General features: G+C 39.4%; 1 long non-coding RNA gene across 1 annotated transcript; it reads left to right on the top strand.

The window, feature by feature from the left end:
* Positions 1–3,859: 3,859 nt before the first annotated feature.
* LOC133136312 (uncharacterized) lies at positions 3,860–5,462 on the top strand. Its single transcript, XR_009709508.1, has 4 exons — positions 3,860–3,912; positions 3,987–4,042; positions 4,589–4,634; positions 5,287–5,462. It is a non-coding gene; the product is annotated as an uncharacterized LOC133136312 (long non-coding RNA).
* The last annotated feature ends 2,972 nt before the right edge of the window (positions 5,463–8,434 follow it).

An 8,434-nucleotide genomic window follows, 5' to 3' on the forward strand; every position in this document is an offset into this window, starting at 1 on the left:
TTCCTGTTCCTTTCTGTTCCGGACACTCTAGCCTGTACAATATAACCACAGGTGTGTTCGAGGCCACATATGGCATCAGCTCTCAGAAATGGCCTTGCAAGCAATATCTTTATTTTTCCTCTGCTGTGAAGAATTCTGCCAAAGAAGACAATTAATTCAATTCACTAAACATCCATGGCCATATTGTAGTCAACTCTCGAATCACAGACTTCACTTGTCCAATAGTGACGTGCTAGAATGGCCAGAAAGAATTTTAGAGAAAAATGTACGTAGTAAATATTTCCCCCATGCACTGTGAAGAGTTGAGAAATGTTTGTGATTCTTGAATCATGTTATCTTGAATTTTTAAAGCACACCAGAATTAATGAAAAAAAAACCCCCTAAAAACATGCTACAGGTCAGTAAACACATTCAGTATATACAAACAAGCTGTATATTCCTATATATCCCAGTCAAATGTGAAAATAAATCATTTTGATCATGGCAATTATAATGTTGACAACCTGACTCTCATAACCCCCACAATGATGATGTGCAGCAAAGGAATACAGCACAGCTTCACTTTAACCGTTTGACTCCCAAGTTAAATGCGTCTGGAAAGGTTATCTACACCGTCCCTGGGCTAATGTGACTGGCAAGCTCACCACTTCTAAATGTTAATCATCCCTTCAGGGAATTAGCTCAGGAGGTCTCTAAAGATGGCCGTTTGCTTCATATCCGCTGTGCGTTGTAGCTCACTGCAAATGATACCTCTGGCTGTGGAATTCTCCAAAGCTTGCATCTACCCATTGCTGAGAGGGCCTATTACCTCAGTCAATGTAATATTATATCCCTGTTTTCACAGCACAGTGCCAATAACGGGCATATTATTCCAGAGCAGTAAAGTGCCTTTCCTGCTCCTAATGTACCATAAATCAGTGAATGGGGTTCTTGTTTATTGCCACAATGTCTTGCTTCTTTTTTTTTTTTACAACCCCGTGATGGAAGTACCATTTAAATAAACACAAAGCACATTACAACTGAATGATTGCAGCTCTGATAAAATGGTCACGGCTTGGGAAAATCCAGCACCCTTCTTTTGGGGCTGTGTATTATTTTTCCTCAGATGAAGATGCATAAAACAATCTAATTATAACTGGAGAACGGCCCATTTAAAATGAAGATGGGCCTCAATTTGAAAGGAATCCATTAGACTGTAACATCTGTGAACCTCTGAACACATTTAGATCTCTCTTTTTTTTTTTTTGCATTAATGGGATGCTGGTGTAAGGACATTCGCAAAGTATGAAATGTGTAACCTTTCTCATGTATAATAACATTCTCCGATACAAAAGGAAGGTCTCTGCCACCAAGGTCTTGGCTGGTGTTACACAACAAAAATGAATGACAAGTGCACACATTTTACAGTCCTTCTCTTCCCTTCTCTCTTTCTTTTTCTTTCTCCCTCCCTCCTGCATACACTACAGCTAATAAATCATATATGACTCCAGTACAAAAGAGAAATCCACTGAGACATGTCAGGCATTGCACCAAATCTTTGGATCTCTCAAAACAAACATCAAAACGAGGATTATGTTGACCCTCTGTCCCTCTTTCCCTCTACCCATATAACAGAAACCCATTCTGCCTTCTGCCGATAGTCTTCACTGCCTTACAACTGGTCAGATGGTGAGGCCAATTAGCCCCTTATAAACTACACACTTCTATCTTCAATGCCCTCGAAGAAACTAATATAACCCACAACCCGCTCTCCGTAAATTGTTCAATGAACACTGAGAGACTGAGAAGTGTTGTCTGTGTCAAATAATGCGTTCCGAATATTTCCACAGCACGCATTATGTTATTATTCTCCCTGCTCTTGCTCACAAGTTTGTTCCTCTGAATTCAGAGAGCTCTCCCAAATGGGTTCTGGTGTTCCAATTAGCACAACGGCAGAGGTGTTGTAAGGCTTCCTTCAGTGCAGAATTCAACATCTGCTGCAGTCAAAATTAGCATTTTGTTGCATTTTAGCACAGTGTATTTCAGCCTGCTCATTCATTTTCCTACAAATGTGTTACCATGGAGGAAACATAGATAGGATGAGATATCTGTTTGCTTTTTTAAAAGATCTGTTATCAAAGAGAACAGTAAATCATGGCCTTGACTATTTAGACTATTTTCTTCAACCAACTCTGTGGCACAAACTTATTGAGATTGTGAGCATTTCAGAGTTGAGCAATTGGTAAATTCAATCACAGAACTAAGAAAGAAAATAATATACAGTATTTTGCATTGTCTCATGCTACAGTGAATGTCACCAATTCTTATTTATTTAGTTAAAATGGCATCCCATTCTCAGAATAAAATCTGAAACTGATTAAAGCGAGATGGGAACATGAATTAGCTGGTGAGGGGAATTATCATGTTTCCTCGTTCTTTCCGGCCAATATCCATAATCAGTGTAAAATTCCGTTCATTAACAGAAGATATTCTCCCACACCGCTCTCTTCACTTTGGTATGTATGGAATGGATTAATAATTAACTCTACCAGCATTCATCTTTGCGTTAGAAATATGGTAAGTTATAAAAAGACTCATCTAATTTTCAGAGGATACAATTAAGTCCATTGTAATACACTGTTGGTGAAGGTTCCATTTTAATGATGACTACAATCTGAAGAAAAACATTTAAAAATGTAAAATTTTGCAGGGGTGTTGAATAGTGGGCCTAGAGCCAAGGAAGCAGAAGTTGTGTAACTTGATTTTGTACCATTGCAGAGTCTGTACAGAGCTGCACTGTTCAAATGCAGAACTGTAAATCAAAATTTTGAATGGGACTCTGTTCTGAATCGCGGGGTCCCTCGGTCCAGTCATGGGGAGAACTTGAAAGCTGTTTCCCTCTTTAATATCAGTGATTTGTGGGATACGGTTAATGTAGATGTAGACCTCAGATTACTTCTTTCCCTTCTTAGGCACCACCCCCAGGGAACAGGACATAAGTTGATCGCATTATTCAAACCGCTGCTCATGTCTGTATTTCTTAAGCAGTGAGTTTCAGAGAAAAACATTATCCCGTTGCCAATATAAAATACCATACAGGTAATTGCTCCTTCCACACAGCACAGTATTACTGGTTATAAACCTCCAATTCGGTGTTTACAGCAGATACAGCAACTATGTGAAGTACTCCATATTTCTGTACTTACACTGGTTGTTGAGCTTACATAAGGAGTGTTTCACTCATGTGACTTACAGAGGGCCCCTGTTCAATCCAAATACAGTAAGCTTGGTTGTAGGTGATTGATTTAAAGTATTTACGCACTATAATTCCAGAATATTTTATTGGTTAAAAATTTAAATAAACAAGTTAAAGGAAGAAACATACTGGATAGAAACCTTATTCAATCAAAATGCACTTGGAAATTTCTGGCTATTATGATATATCTATGGGTGACAGATTGAAACCAGTATGCATCAATGGTAAAGGCCTAATTTATTTATTTATTCTTTATATTAAATTGTGTTTTTTCCCCCATGTTGTTTTCTTTAGGAATAGTGCTAAGTTAGTATAAATTTGTACAATTTTGCTAGTCTTTAGAGTTATTATCAGTGGAGTGTTTGAATGGATTGTTCCCCCTGGCTGGGGAAAGATATGAAAATGACTGCGAGCATATGTGTGGTGAAGATTTCTGCATCAACTGATTTTTGATTGTGCATTATGATGTAACAGGTTACCAGTTACGGATTACTAAACACCCTAACTAGCAAATAGGATATGTTAATGTGCATTCCGGTATCTGGTTTGCTAACGCGCGTATTAATCGTTTCAGGGGGCCTATAAATAGCCTGCAACAACCGGGTACAAGGAAATGCCTTACCTGTTGGGGTTCTTGTTCTTCCCTGCTTGTGTGCAGGTTCCTGTATGGCTTCAAGGTATGTTGCAGTTTGCTCTGTTACTTGCAGCCACGTAATGTTCCATGTAAGCCTGATGAAAATTGTTGTTGTAGGTCACCATAGACGAAGTGGTGGAGCTTGAGGTTCTGCACGCGCATAGCCTATTGAGGTATTTATTTCAATCTTTTAATCATTTAGCTTCCGAGGTAATGTCATGGTTAAAATGCGCGACAATATCGCGTTTACAAGAACGCCACATTACATGTGCACTAACAAATGTTTTTCTGCCATTATAGGACATTGCTAGCTGCTGTTTTGCCGACATTAGAATTTCGCGTTTATCGCGTAGGCTCATTAAAGAGCTAAGGAACGTGGATAGCGGGGCGCCAGTTCTATTAATACGCCGGTAACTGGCTACGTGGAGCGTTTGTGTTTTTAAACTGTGTTGTATCCGCCTTCCCTGGGATTCCATATTTATTTCTAGTTTTAATACTCGTACTATTGACAAACCAACTGTTGATCGAGTTGGAGCTTTGGGGCGGCTTACTGTTTACGTTGCAGTGGTTTGGAATCTGGTTTGGCGTGGAGGTCGCTACTCGCTACGGCGCCGTCGGAAGTGGGGCCGTTCTTTGTGTGTGTGTGTGTGTGTGTGTGTGTGTGTGTGTGTGTGTGTGTGTGTAATATTTCACCGTGTCCGTATCTCACCGATTTACAGTGCGTGTGTGTATGTCTGCTGGCACCTTCACGAGGTTCCACTTCCGGTAAGTCCTCCACCCTCGACGGACCCGTAACCGCACGCACCCAGTAGCGCCCCTAGCGGCGGGGAAACCCTTCGGGCTCATTTTATAATTTTGGGGCCCTGTGGGTTTGTGTGGGTTGTTTTTAGGATTGTAATTAATAAACTCTGTTTTATTATTGAATCCACGTAATCTGCTTCATTTAGTTGAACACACCTATGTGGGGATTGATCACCAATCCTCGATTCTTACAAACTATTTCCTTGGGCGTAATTCCCAAGGTGGTGTAATCGAGTGGTGTTATGCCAGGTCACAATGACATTTGCATTTTTATTCACGCTCACGTTCTTGCCATTACTTGGGTGGATAGCAAACTTATAGCTGGCCTTCTTCTAGCTTGCTATTGGGTTAATGGGAAAACAACCAACCAACAACAGATATGAAATGGATGGAATTGATCAAGTCTTAATCATCTCATCTCACAAGCTAGCTATATTCGAGTAGCTAGCAACCAAACTGCCAAAAGTTAGTGCTGACAAATCAGGTGTCGGGTGATGCAATAATCTGGAATGGCTGGATACAGTACATCACATCCTGTAAAGACCGTCATACATCTTCCTGCAGCTATAAAACTCTGTTAAATGCCACCTTGTACCTTCCCTTCCTCTTGAACCAGGTCTTTATACCAACCAACCAGGGTTAGGACGTGCAGCAAAGCACAAACCCTAGGCTAGGCCTACCCCATCAAGGAAAGAGAGAGTGAAGGCCTGCAGACACAGAGGAATGCGTGGAGAGACGCACTTTCAGTGGTTTCTAACTCGTTACCTCGTTAACCTGTTAGCTATTGAAACTGCTTCCACCACAGGGTCAGTTTACTAACTTAACCCTTCTATCGTTCTGCAACATAGAAAGAAGTGAACAAGTAAATCCGATTAACCTACCTACCTTCCTGAGACAGCAGAACCCAGCATCCGGGAAAGACCCTTTTTCTGCATCAGCCAGAAAAATTACATCAGACCCAGGGATGCAGCCCAGGCTAGAGCCACGGACATTTAAAGAAACCTGCAGAGGTGGGTAGTAACATTGTTCCATTTACTTCGTTATATTTAACTCTTGAGTATATTTCTGTTAAATTCGGCTATGTTTTTCGCAAGTTTTCTAAATATCTTATGCAATGCAAGTTCTGCTTGACTTGTTCTCACAGAATTTTAAAAAGCAGGAAAGGTCCACCATGCCTCTAAAATGAAGCGCAGACGCACACAATCTTTTTGTCCAGACACAAAAAAGAGAATCATCAGAAAAGCTCATTATTCTATTAAAACTGATTACTTGATACAATATGCTAAGAAAATGAACATTTGTCCATGTTTCATTCACATATATGAGAGTATGTTTTTATAAAGCATGCCCAAATTGTCCAAAAGGTTATCCAAAAAGATGAAGCACCCTAATGCTTTCTAACCAACCTGTTCACATTCAAAATTAACAGGTTTATCTGTAGCATCTATCTAACAGCCAGATAAATACCCCCAGGCTACAAACATAATTTTACAGTGACATAGCCCATTCCTGTGGTGAAAACTTATTCTGTACAGATTTATGTCTGACTGCAATGCAAATGCTCATTGCATGTTTTCCGCATGTCTGCATATTCATTCTACTATGCAAACGCAGTGACATTCCTAAACTGCCCGTCACCTGAATATGAGACATTATACCTTGCTGGAAAGGGCAGGAAACCCCATACAAGAAGTTTACCATGGTTTACATTAGTTTGGTACTGAAATGACCTAGCAATGCATTTACACAACAATAAGAAGTAGATCAAGGCGACATTCATTGAGGTATTCTCGGCAAATCGATAGTTTTCTCGAAAATGGCAGAATGGATTTCAAAATAAACTTCAACATTAGTCAGAAAGCAGTCATAGCTTCATAAGCAGGTGGGATAGTTGGTTCCATAAATATTTCTGTATCGAATAATTTTCAAAACAAACTTCTATTTCTAATAAACTGGAAATATGCTACCCTTGACATTCAACAAAAGTGAGCTTAAAAAAAAAAAAAACCCCTGTCTATTCCTGGAACTACTGAATTGTATGTTTTTATTCTCATATTGGAACATTCTTTTTGACATGGAGAAAGGGTATCAAGGATTGTTAGAATATGCCTTTTATTCTCTGAGTCTGTGGCAAGGTAAGGGTTGTACAACTGTGAGCGTGGTGAGGCTGGAGTTGTATTGCCCTCTTTTGCAAATAAGAGGCTGATAAGTATCTGAACTACTGTTCTCCCTAGTGGAGAGTCAATCTGGCGCTGCCATTTCGCAGTTTTATTACATTACGTTTCTTGCTAAACTAATCATGAACATCATTATTTGTGAAATGACAACTATCGCACAAAATATTTATGGCTATTTCTAGTTCACTGTATCTTTAGATTGTAGGCTAGCTTTGGAGGAGTTTATGGACTGTTCTTGAAACCTATGCCTATATTAGAAATATACAGTCACTCTGCTGCCCCCTACTGTTGGACCATTGCAAGTATTTCAGGCAACGATGGGTTGGAGTGCTCACATTTACCACCTGGTGGTGGTTATGCGAACATCAAGTAGTTACTGTGGAAAAAATATTTTATATGCCACCGCCCAGCATATCTCCCAAGGCCAAATGAAACAAAACCACTGCAAACATCGATTTATTTGAAATTGGCTGTTGTGACTTATGACTGATTATGATAGAATAGGTCACAAATTCTGGTTAACTCAAAATGTAATACAGCCTAAAAACAAGTTTTAGTGCAACAAATATATATATATTTTTACAAATAATTCTTGAGTAGAGTCCGGAACACTCAGATGCAAAGTAAGCCCATTAATGGTGCAAAACTGATGTTTCAATGCTACTGTGTCCATCAGTCATCCATGCCTACTGTTTACTATACAGTATGTACAGTACAGTATGATTAGCCTTCTTCATTGGTTGATGTGCGGTGACTTCCTTGTTAACAATTATTGAGTATTATATCCATCTAAGATGGAAATGCACAAACTAATGTCAGGTTTCCCTCTCTAGTTTGCAGGCTATCTACAAGTGGCCACATTGCATCTATTCGCCAAATATATCAGACATGACGAAACGGTATTAAATGGAAAAAAAGCAGCCAATCTAATTGGTCATAATGAAACCAAACCTCCTCCACACCCACCCCTCAAAGCAACCTCTTTTAAAACTGTACTGCAGGTACTCTCCCATCTCTAGCCATGGAATTGCTTAAATTGAGTTGGACATGTCTTACTTAACCACTGCTGGGACTTACTGCTTGTTTGACAGTTCTGCCTTGACTGCAAAAATAGGGCCCTATATGTTATTTCTAAAGAAGGCCCAAAATGTTATTTTTATATTTAGGTTACTGAGTATTTAATCGCATGCAATTTATGTTGCTGTTGTTTGTCAAGCTTATTTTCTTCCAGGCTAAGCTAATGATTTAAAGTAGACTGGAGGAGTTGTCCTTACTGTAGAACATTGTTGAAAACTGGGATTTCCTCAAAAATGTTGATTTACTGGTACTTTGCTCAAGGTAATATAATACCAGTGCCCTGCTTAGGATTCAAGACCGCAATCTACTGATGGCAAATAAAGTTCCCTAGACAATGTGAGAGATATACTGTACATGACAGTCAAAGATATTTACATTATTTGTGTAGAATTGTTAATATATGGAAAAATCCGAAAGGCCATGGTTTATATTCCAGTTGGTGTTTGTGGCATCACGGCGTCCTATTTTACACTATAAGAAAGGAATTGAAATATGCGGATATTGTGTGCA

This window comes from Conger conger, chromosome 9 (genome assembly GCF_963514075.1).
Source record: "Conger conger chromosome 9, fConCon1.1, whole genome shotgun sequence".
NCBI lineage: Eukaryota > Metazoa > Chordata > Actinopteri > Anguilliformes > Congridae > Conger > Conger conger.